The sequence below is a fragment of the Aedes albopictus genome, chromosome 2 (assembly GCF_035046485.1).
Source record: "Aedes albopictus strain Foshan chromosome 2, AalbF5, whole genome shotgun sequence".
NCBI lineage: Eukaryota > Metazoa > Arthropoda > Insecta > Diptera > Culicidae > Aedes > Aedes albopictus.
In genome coordinates, this window is record NC_085137.1 from 274,606,150 (window position 1) to 274,618,791 (window position 12,642).

Consider the following 12,642-nt stretch of genomic DNA (forward strand, 5'->3'; position numbering starts at 1 on the left):
AATAATAAGAAGATCATTCCGGAATGTGCTGGAGCACCAAAATGCTTAGAACTTCCGCGAACTATCTGGAAGGTACTGAAAGTTTTTGAAAAAAATATCCGTTCTAGAGTATTAAACTTCTTAAATTTTCGAGGTGTGTACATGGAAGTATACTTTCAGGCGTTTTCATTTCTAGAACATTCTCCCATTCGATGGACAATAGTCGTCTACGGTCAAAAAGTAGATACATAATAGAATAAATTCTGGCGCTTCTGGTAAGTCCAATGCTAAGTGAAATGTTTCACATATTTATTGATATACTGGTTTAAAAAATCTCCTTGATGGATAAAAATTCTTAGGTTAGAAGATCAAAAACAGGTGCACCAAAATAGGGCTGCATGAAATAAAACCCGAAGTTGTCTATCTGTCCTCCCGTGACGTTTAGCAAAGTTTTACTGAAATATTTCATGTATAGTGGAATGGTAAGATTAGCATTGTATGAACTAGAACAAAAGAATAAGGAGAAGAAAAAGCAAAAAAATAGAAAGGAAATTGAGGTTTTAAAAACTGTTCCAGAACTTTCCACGAGTGCTCATTTTTTTTCTTTTTTTTTTCAAATGTTCGAGAGGTTTCCGAGCATAATGGATAACATATGAGCATATTCAAAAGTTCTCAGATTGGATAACAAAAAACTTCTGGAGCTTACCAGGAAGAAGAAAAACAAGTATCTAGACAATTCTAGAACACTCATCGGAGGAATGAATTGAATATGCTTTCCTTTCATAATTGGAAGAAATTTCCAAAAACATGGAAAAGAAGATATTCTAGGATATATTTAGAAGGAATGAAGAGACATGTCTCGGAATTGTGAAAACGTGGCTAGCCACGTAGGGTCAGCTAGTATTGTATATAATTAAATTGTAAATATTTTGTAGATAGTAAATGAATTCGTGGTTATATAAAATAGAATATTGAAAAAAAAAAACGGATTGAAAAATTTAGTTATAAAATTCCTATTTCATTTCTCGCTCTTTTTCCCTTGGTGTCATATGTCCTTTACAACCCTATTATATTTTGAATTCAAAATCATTCCACTCCATGCAATACCCCCTGATACCAAACGACCATCTTTCAACGGCTGATATAGTTGTTAAACTGCCCGTTCAGAAAAATGAGGCTTGTTTAAAACAATAAAACGCATGGTTGATTTTCAAACTGAGCATTTACTTATTCCATAGTTATATTTTTCTGTTCTTACTTAGAGTTTATCGATCAAAATAACCAATTCCCATCATTCCATATAACGTTAAAATCTGCATTTGTTTCAGGAGCCGCAGGAGCTGCCGTCACCAACACAATCGGCTTTGTTAGTGGCAAAAGTGCAGTCGTTTAAAACAATCTGTTATTTTATGTTGAAACTACCAAATCTCTGTTTGTTCTAACAAACTGTCAAAAATTTCGGCAAATGAAAATATTTGTATTATCAAACAATGGAACAGTTCAGTTTAAACTAGAAATCAGTTTGTCGCTATAACAAACTGAAGAATCGGTTGATTTGAACTAGAATTTAATTGTGTTTGCTAAATATTTTTCTGCGTGTTGATGTGGAGACTGATTTCAACCACGAACATCAGCTGCAATAAAACCCGCCTGAGATTTGGTTCAGGGCTCTTTTCGGTAACAGATTTTGTCCGCGTTTTATAATCTTCTTCCCACTCCAGTAACAGAATTTCCAAGTGTCCGCGCAAGTCTAGACGAACATTTGAAAAGGGCCTATCTGTTTTGCGTAAACAAACATGTTTTTGTCTCTGTAGGGCCCATTTGCATCCACTCACGCACATCAACACCCTACAGATAGCTTGAAGAACACTCTTTCTGATAAGGGCGTTGAGTGGACGCAGATGGGCCCTACAGAGACAAAAACATGTTTGTTTACGCAAAGCAGATAGGCCTTTTTCAAATGTTCGTCTAGAAGTGATCGACCAACCCAGAAGATTCCGTGTGCGAGCGTGATTCCCGTCAGTGAAGTGAGTTTTTCGATTCTGACGACTGTACCACGTGGGTGATAGTCGGTCCGGTCGAGTGAGTGCAGACTACACGCTCGCGTCAGAATACCCATTTTTTCATTGCTATCTCTGGCGCTCTTCAAGAGGCCGCATTTAAAAATGCCCATTTTCAAGTTGGGCGGCCCAACTCATAAATGGGTATTTTTAAATGGAGCCTCTTGAAGAGCGACAGAGATAGCAATGAAAAAATGAGTATTCTGACGCGAGCGTGTACTATTCGGTGAAGAAGGAATCGATCGAGCGTCCCGACGACAACCCGGAGGACGTCTCGGTAGCTGGTGAGCCAACCGTGATTGGGCGAAACAAGTGCGCGCCAAATCGAGCCCACAGCGAGCGTCGAAGCCCGGCGTCTAACCATCCCCGAGCTACGAAGTGGTACGGTACCCGAGCAAAAAGGTGTGTCAATTTCAATTTTCCCTTCTCCACAAATCTCCATGAATAAAACCTAGATTATTGCATTTCTTTGAATTAAATTATTTTATTTTTTGAATTAGTGTAAATTAAAATCTTTTTTTAACCACGTAATCCCTTTCCGCCATCTGCAATTTGATTTTCCGCCTGGTGCCATAAAGGTGAGATGTGAGTCTACCATCATTTCAACGACCCTGAGATCCAGGTCATCACAAGAGGCCTTGAGTGCCCACTCTGGAAGCAGCCGTCGGCTAAAGACCAGCAGCTTGGGGCTTTGGCAGGTTCCCGTCTGTAGCCGAGCAGAAAAAAGTCCTGGATCAAAGAGAACCGTATCGAAACCCCTAAGGAATTCGTGGAGAAATCCCTGCAAGAATTCGGAGAGGAATCCCTGGAGGAATTTCTGAAGTAATTCCTGGAGGAATCCCTGGTGGAATTCCTGAAAGAATCCCCGAAAGAGTTCCTGGAAGAATTCCAGGAGGAATCCCTGGAGGAATCTCCGGAAGTCCTGGAGGAATCCCTGGAAGTGTTCCTGGAGGGATTCTTATTACCTTCTAAGGAATTCCTGGAGGAATCGCTGGGGGAATTCCTGGAGGAATCGCTGGAGGATTTCCTGGAAAAATTGCTTGAGAAATCCTTGGAAGCATTTCTGGAGAAGTCCCTGGAGGAATTCCGGGAGGAATCCCTGGAGAAATTCCAGGAGGAATCCCTTGAGGAGTTCCTGGAGGCATACCTTGAGAAATTCCTGAAGGAATCCCTTTAGGAATTCCTGGAGGATTCCCTGGAGGAATTCCAGGATGAATCCCTGGAGCATTCCCGGAAGGAATTCCAGGAGGAATCGCCGGAGGAATTCGTGGAGGAATTCCTGGAGAAATCCCTGGAGCTGCTGGAGGATTTAGAAAGTAAAACCTGAAACACTAAGTAACTCAACTTTGAATAACTCTTGAAGGAATTACTATAGAAATCCCAGAAAGAAATCTTGGAAAAATCACAAAACCAGTATTTCAGTTTTGAAATTCCAGAAAAAAAATAAAAACGGAATCTCAGAAAGAACTTTCAGATGAATCTACTCACTCAAACTGCAAATTTTCGGTAATACCAATCCGTGTGGTCAATTATGAATTTCAAATAACTCAACGTACATATGTACAGATGGGTAAATTATTTGTTAAATTGGGAAAAAAATCCACAGCTCAGGTGAGATTTGAAGTCACGACCCTTATTCGCTAGATAAGTTCTTTACCAACTAAGCTACCGAGCCAATTAATGACCCGGCAACTTAGTTGTCATAAGGTTCAATTCTAATCTCATCGATCTATATCATCTTCCCCGAAACCGCAAATATAGCCATCTCTGTTGTACATATGTACGAAGAGCGAAAGCGATTCGTTTATTGTTTGAAACTGTATGCCTATCATACAGGCCCGCTTCCTCAACCACTTGTAGAGGAAGAACAATTGCTACCTGGAAGGCGATCAAACGCGTCGTTCGCATTCTGTCTGATACGACGGATAACTACGTAGAGGTTCTTCTTCTTCTTCTTTTTGGCTCTACGTCCCCACTGGGACTTGGCCTGCCTCTATTCAACTTAGTGTTCTTCGAGCACTTCCACAGTTATTAATTAAAGAGCTTCCTTTGCCTGCCATTGCATGAATTTGTATATTGTAAGGCAAGTACAATGATATACTATGCCCAGGGAGTCGAGAAAATTTTCTCGACCGGAACGGGAATCGAACCCGCCGTCTCCGGATTGGCGATCCATAGCCTTAACCACAAGGCTAACTGGAGACCCCGACCCCGACTACGTAGAGGTAGATGCTCAAAAACGACTCACTCAAAGTGCAAATTTTCGCCTGCCAGGTAGCAATTGTTCTTCCTCTACAAGTGGTTGAGGAAGCGGTACCTGTATGATAAGCATACAGTTTCAAACAATAAACAAATCGCTTTCGCTCTTCGTACATAAGTACAACAAAAAGAAAAGAGGATATTCTAGGATATATTTCGAAGGAATGAAGAGACATGTCTCGGAATTGCGAAAACGTGGCTAGCCACATAGGGTCAGCTAGTATTGTATATAATTAAATTGTAAATATTTTGTAAATAGTAAATGAATTCGTGGTTATATAAAATAGAATATTGAAAAAAAAAACGGATTGAATAATTTAGTTATAAAATTCCTATTTCATTTCTCGCTCTTTTTCCCTTGGTGTCAGATGTCCTTTACAACCCTATTATATTTTGAATTCAAAATCATTCCACTCCATGCAATACCTCCTGACACCAAACGACCATCTTTCAACGGCTGATATAGTTGTTAAACTGCCCGTTCACGCAGAAAAATTAAGCTTGTTAAAAACAATAAAACGCATGGTTGATTTTCAAACTGAGCATTTACTTATTCCATAGTTATATTTTCCTGTTCTTACTTAGAGTTTATCGATCAAAATAACCAATTCCCATCATTCCATATAACGTTAAAATCTGCATTTGTTTCAGGAGCCGCAGGAGCTGCCGTCACCAACACAATCACTTCCCGGCTTTGTTAGTGGCAAAAGTGCAGTCGTTTAAAACAATCTGTTATTTTATGTTGAAACTACCAAATCTCTGTTTGTTCTAACAAACTGTCAAAAATTTCGGCAAATGAAAATATTTGTATTATCAAACAATGGAACAGTTCAGTTTAAACTAGAAATCAGTTTGTCGCTATAACAAACTGAAGAATCGGTTGATTTGAACTAGAATTTAATTGTGTTTGCTAAATATTTTTCTGCGTGTTGATGTGGAGACTGATTTCAACCACGAACATCAGCTGCAATAAAACCCGCCTGAGATTTGGTTCAGGGCTCTTTTCGGTAACAGATGTTGTCAAAGTATATAGTAGTCCGCGTTTTATAATCTTCTTCCCACTCGAGTAACAGAATTGCCAAGTGTCCGCGCAAGTCTAGACGAGCATTTGAAAAGGGCCTATCTGTTTTGCGTAAACAAACATGTTTTTGTCTCTGTAGGGCCCATTTGCATCCACTCACGCACATCAACACCCTACATGTAGCTTGAAGAACACTCTTTCTGATAAGGGCGTTGAGTGGACGCAGATGGGCCCTACAGAGACAAAAACATGTTTGTTTACGCAAAGCAGATAGGCCTTTTTCAAATGTTCGTCTAGAAGTGATCGACCAACCCAGAAGATTCCGTGTGCGAGCATGATTCCCGTCAGTGAAGTGAGTTTTTCGATTCTGACTACTGTGCCTCGTGGGTGATAGTCGGTCCGGTCGAGTGAGTGCAGACTACACGCTCGCGTCAGAATACCCATTTTTTCATTGCTATCTCTGGCGCTCTTCAAGAGGCCCCATTTAAAAATACCCATTTTCAAGTTGGGCTGCCCAACTCATAAATGGGTATTTTTAAATGGAGCCTCTTGAAGAGCGACAGAGATAGCAATGAAAAAATGAGTATTCTGACGCGAGCGTGTACTATTCGGTGAAGAAGAAGTCGATCGAGCGTCCCGACGACAACCCGGAGGACGTCTCGGTGGTGCTGGTGAGCCAACCGTGATTGGGCGAAACAAGTGCGCGCCAATCGAGCCCACAGCGAGCGTCAAAGCCCGGCGTCTAACCATCCCCGAGCTACGAAGTGGTACGGTACCCGAGCAAAAAGGTGTGTCAATTTCAATTTTCCCTTCTCCACAAATCTCCATGAATAAAACCTAAATTATTGAATTTCTTTGAATTAAATTATTTTATTTTTTGAATTAGTGTAAATTAAAATCGTTTCTTAACCACGTAATCCCTTTCCGCCATCTGCAATTTGATTTTCCGCCTGGTGCCATAAAGGTGAGATGTGAGTCTACTATCATTTCAACGACCCTGAGACCCAGGTCATCACAAGAGGCCTTGAGTGCCCACCCTGGAAGCAGCCGTCGGCTAAAGACCAGCAGCTTGGGGCTTTGGCAGGTTCCTGTCTGTAGCCGAGCAGAAAAAAGTCCTGGATCAAAGAGAACCGTATCAAAACCCCTAAGGAATTCGTGGAGAAATCCCTGCAGGAATTCGGAGAGGAATCCCTGGTGAAATTCCTGGAGGAATCCCTGAAAGAGTTCCTGGAAGAATTCCAGGAGGAATCCCTGGAGGAATCTCCGGAAGTTCTGGAGGAATCCCTGGAAGTGTTCCCGGGGGGGTTCTTATTACCTTCTAAGGAATTCCTGTAGGAATTCCTGGAGAAATCGCTGGGGGAATTCCTGGAGGAATCGCTGGAGGATTTCCTGGAGAAATTGCTTGAGAAATCCTTGGAAGCATTTCTAGAGAAGTCCCTGGAGGAATTCCGGGAGGAATCCCTGGAGAAATTCCAGGAGGAATCCCTTGAGGAGTTCCTGGAGGCATACCTTGAGAAATTCCTGAAGGAATCCCTTTAGGAATTCCTGGAGGAATCCCTGGAGGAATTCCAGGATGAACCCCTGGAAGATTCCCGGAAGGAATTCCAGGAGGAATCGCCGGAGGAATTCGTGGAGGAATTCTTGGAGAAATCCCCGGAGCTGCTGGAGGATTTAGAAATAAAAACCTGAAACACTAAGTAACTCAACTTTGAATAACTCTTGAAGGAATTACTATAGAAATCCCAGAAAGAAATCTTGGAAAAATCACAAAACCAGTATTTTAGTTTTGAAATTCCAGAAAAAAAAAAATAAAAACGGAATCTCAGAAAGAACTTTCAGACGAATCTACTCACTCAAAGTGCAAATTTTCGGTAATACCAATCCGTGTGGTCACTTATGAATTTCAAATAACTCAACGTACATATGTACAGATGGGTAAATTATTTGTTAAATTGGGAAAAAATCCACAGCTCAGGTGAGATTTGAAGTCACGACCCTTATTCGCTAGACAAGTTCTTTACCATCTAAGCTACCGAGCCAATTAATGACCCTGCAACTTAGTTGTCATAAGGTTCAATTCTAATCTCATCGATCTACAGGGGATGGCCAAAATGTTTGGGATAGGCACCTTTTTTTTCTCTCACAAAAAAGTTCAACATGCTATAACTTTTCATAGAGCTCATCAAAAAATCTCAAATTTTGACTGTTTGTCTACCTATTATATGTGCATCATTGGTACAAATTTGGGCTCGATTGATTAATTTTTCGCAAAGTTAGAACCGTTCGGGTAAAACACTATTTTTTAGACAACTCATTTTTGAGCTGTCATATCTCGGAAACCAGTGAACCGAATTGAATGAATTTTTGAACGTACACTAACAATATACAAATGCTTCACAAACTATTAAAACATAGATACTTTTTGAACGTTGAAAAAAGTTATCATGGATAGACACTTTTTGGATTTTTCTCGAAAAAATGTATTTTTTTTTACGTCAGTGTCAATGACACATTCTACCGTGACGTTACAACGTTTTGATGCATTCGTAGTCAGATTTTCCACTATAACTCATGAAAACGATTGTAAACCTCAAAATATTTTTTCATATTCGGATTCCTTGTAAAATTTCTGATATATTTGACCTATTGAACATTTAGTTTTCATTATAAAAACGTGTTTTAAATGCGTATTTGTAGCGTGACGTTACAACGCGCTAGAATCCGCTCCTCTCTACCGCGCTACCAACATCTTAAAAAACCTGCTGCACCAAAAAGCTCGCGTGGAGCTTCCTGGTTGTGGACACACCTAACAAAGTACAAACAAAAAAAAAACGCGGATACTAAAAAACTAAGAATTCAAAAACTAATGTGAAATCCCAGTGGAGCATTTGCTCCTTTGAAGGGATTCACGAATAAAATCAATAATAATTCTTAAATTAAATTACATTGTGATAACGATTGTGGCTTAAGAATGAACTAAATTTAAAATATACTAAAATGCAGGAGAAAAAAACTGACAGAAGCCAGACAAAAAATCACAAAAAATGTTGACACGCTTAAAGAATAAATTCATTTACATTCCTCCGTATGTGATGCTTCAGCTTGCTTTTGAAAATGATCGAATTTGATATTTCTTTTAATTCATTGGGAAGTGCATTAAACTTTAATGGTCCGTAATTGGTGATACGCGTTAGGCCTAAATTTGTACTTGCACTACTCCTCATAAGTTCATTGGCATGCCTAGTGTTATGAAAATTTACTCTAGCAGAAAAAACAAGATTATGATGGAATTTCTCATTATTCAATGTATTATGTACAAATGTGAATGTCACGCAAGGCTAATATGGGCATAACTTTGTGGTTTGAATAATTATACAGTGCAATAGTTGGGAATAAATGTGGCAAATTGAAAATTAATTTTAAACACCTATTTTGCAAGGATTGAAGTTTTTTTAGTTTGGATTTAGCAGCATGACCCCATGCTACTATTAGATATTGGAGCACAGAATGGATACAGGCAAAGTAAAAACGTAGCAATGCTTCATTTGGTACAAAAGAGCGAACCCTCTTCATTAGTCCACACAAAGATGACACTTTATTCGATACTTGTTGTATATGATTATTCCAAGATAGACAAGAGTCTAAGTGAAGACCCAAGTATTTGAAAGATGAGACTTTTTCTATACGCAGATTTCCTACACAAGGATCGGGATAACTAAAGATTTTTTTTCGTGGTGAATGGAAGACCATGTATTTTGTTTTAGACAAGTTCAAGGAGAGAAGATTGCCATTGAAATAATTCGTCAGACTCGCAAGGTCTGACTCAATGTCTTGTACAATAGACTGAATATTGAGGTGTGGATAAAACAAAGCCGTATCATCAGCAAAGAGCCTTGGCACCCCGCGCAGCTTTAAGTTACTTAGGGCCGATTTCTTCACCTACCCGGCTTAACGACGTAAGAGCCTGGTTTATATTAAACCACACTTAAAGTTAAGCCAAATTCTTAAGCCAGGTTTAAATATTTGCATTTCTTCACACCGGCTTAGCAAATAAAGGCGATGGCTTACGCTAAGCCAAGCTTAACGAAATGTCCCATATCATTCCAGTGACTTTCTAATGGAAACGTCATTTTAAGCCGCCGATATTTTGAAATGCCCGTTATAGGCAGTATGGAGTAACAACAACAAATCATCCGCTGAAATTTTAGCAGGAAAAGTGTAATTACTCGGTAAATTTTTCGGATGCAGAAGGAAATAGGCAATGATGAACTACCTAGACTGTTGATATTTTACTCAACGCTAGTATCGAAGATCTTCGACTCCATGCAATACCCCCTGATACCAAACGACCATCTTTCAACGGCTGATATAGTTGTTAAACTGCCCGTTCAGAAAAATGAGGCTTGTTTAAAACAATAAAACGCATGGTTGATTTTCAAACTGAGCATTTACTTATTCCATAGTTATATTTTTCTGTTCTTACTTAGAGTTTATCGATCAAAATAACCAATTCCCATCATTCCATATAACGTTAAAATCTGCATTTGTTTCAGGAGCCGCAGGAGCTGCCGTCACCAACACAATCGGCTTTGTTAGTGGCAAAAGTGCAGTCGTTTAAAACAATCTGTTATTTTATGTTGAAACTACCAAATCTCTGTTTGTTCTAACAAACTGTCAAAAATTTCGGCAAATGAAAATATTTGTATTATCAAACAATGGAACAGTTCAGTTTAAACTAGAAATCAGTTTGTCGCTATAACAAACTGAAGAATCGGTTGATTTGAACTAGAATTTAATTGTGTTTGCTAAATATTTTTCTGCGTGTTGATGTGGAGACTGATTTCAACCACGAACATCAGCTGCAATAAAACCCGCCTGAGATTTGGTTCAGGGCTCTTTTCGGTAACAGATTTTGTCCGCGTTTTATAATCTTCTTCCCACTCCAGTAACAGAATTTCCAAGTGTCCGCGCAAGTCTAGACGAACATTTGAAAAGGGCCTATCTGTTTTGCGTAAACAAACATGTTTTTGTCTCTGTAGGGCCCATTTGCATCCACTCACGCACATCAACACCCTACAGATAGCTTGAAGAACACTCTTTCTGATAAGGGCGTTGAGTGGACGCAGATGGGCCCTACAGAGACAAAAACATGTTTGTTTACGCAAAGCAGATAGGCCTTTTTCAAATGTTCGTCTAGAAGTGATCGACCAACCCAGAAGATTCCGTGTGCGAGCATGATTCCCGTCAGTGAAGTGAGTTTTTCGATTCTGACTACTGTGCCTCGTGGGTGATAGTCGGTCCGGTCGAGTGAGTGCAGACTACACGCTCGCGTCAGAATACCCATTTTTTCATTGCTATCTCTGGCGCTCTTCAAGAGGCCCCATTTAAAAATACCCATTTTCAAGTTGGGCTGCCCAACTCATAAATGGGTATTTTTAAATGGAGCCTCTTGAAGAGCGACAGAGATAGCAATGAAAAAATGAGTATTCTGACGCGAGCGTGTACTATTCGGTGAAGAAGAAGTCGATCGAGCGTCCCGACGACAACCCGGAGGACGTCTCGGTGGTGCTGGTGAGCCAACCGTGATTGGGCGAAACAAGTGCGCGCCAATCGAGCCCACAGCGAGCGTCAAAGCCCGGCGTCTAACCATCCCCGAGCTACGAAGTGGTACGGTACCCGAGCAAAAAGGTGTGTCAATTTCAATTTTCCCTTCTCCACAAATCTCCATGAATAAAACCTAAATTATTGAATTTCTTTGAATTAAATTATTTTATTTTTTGAATTAGTGTAAATTAAAATCGTTTCTTAACCACGTAATCCCTTTCCGCCATCTGCAATTTGATTTTCCGCCTGGTGCCATAAAGGTGAGATGTGAGTCTACTATCATTTCAACGACCCTGAGACCCAGGTCATCACAAGAGGCCTTGAGTGCCCACCCTGGAAGCAGCCGTCGGCTAAAGACCAGCAGCTTGGGGCTTTGGCAGGTTCCTGTCTGTAGCCGAGCAGAAAAAAGTCCTGGATCAAAGAGAACCGTATCAAAACCCCTAAGGAATTCGTGGAGAAATCCCTGCAGGAATTCGGAGAGGAATCCCTGGTGAAATTCCTGGAGGAATCCCTGAAAGAGTTCCTGGAAGAATTCCAGGAGGAATCCCTGGAGGAATCTCCGGAAGTTCTGGAGGAATCCCTGGAAGTGTTCCCGGGGGGGTTCTTATTACCTTCTAAGGAATTCCTGTAGGAATTCCTGGAGAAATCGCTGGGGGAATTCCTGGAGGAATCGCTGGAGGATTTCCTGGAGAAATTGCTTGAGAAATCCTTGGAAGCATTTCTAGAGAAGTCCCTGGAGGAATTCCGGGAGGAATCCCTGGAGAAATTCCAGGAGGAATCCCTTGAGGAGTTCCTGGAGGCATACCTTGAGAAATTCCTGAAGGAATCCCTTTAGGAATTCCTGGAGGAATCCCTGGAGGAATTCCAGGATGAACCCCTGGAAGATTCCCGGAAGGAATTCCAGGAGGAATCGCCGGAGGAATTCGTGGAGGAATTCTTGGAGAAATCCCCGGAGCTGCTGGAGGATTTAGAAATAAAAACCTGAAACACTAAGTAACTCAACTTTGAATAACTCTTGAAGGAATTACTATAGAAATCCCAGAAAGAAATCTTGGAAAAATCACAAAACCAGTATTTTAGTTTTGAAATTCCAGAAAAAAAAAAATAAAAACGGAATCTCAGAAAGAACTTTCAGACGAATCTACTCACTCAAAGTGCAAATTTTCGGTAATACCAATCCGTGTGGTCACTTATGAATTTCAAATAACTCAACGTACATATGTACAGATGGGTAAATTATTTGTTAAATTGGGAAAAAATCCACAGCTCAGGTGAGATTTGAAGTCACGACCCTTATTCGCTAGACAAGTTCTTTACCATCTAAGCTACCGAGCCAATTAATGACCCTGCAACTTAGTTGTCATAAGGTTCAATTCTAATCTCATCGATCTACAGGGGATGGCCAAAATGTTTGGGATAGGCACCTTTTTTTTCTCTCACAAAAAAGTTCAACATGCTATAACTTTTCATAGAGCTCATCAAAAAATCTCAAATTTTGACTGTTTGTCTACCTATTATATGTGCATCATTGGTACAAATTTGGGCTCGATTGATTAATTTTTCGCAAAGTTAGAACCGTTCGGGTAAAACACTATTTTTTAGACAACTCATTTTTGAGCTGTCATATCTCGGAAACCAGTGAACCGAATTGAATGAATTTTTGAACGTACACTAACAATATACAAATGCTTCACAAACTATTAAAACATAGATACTTTT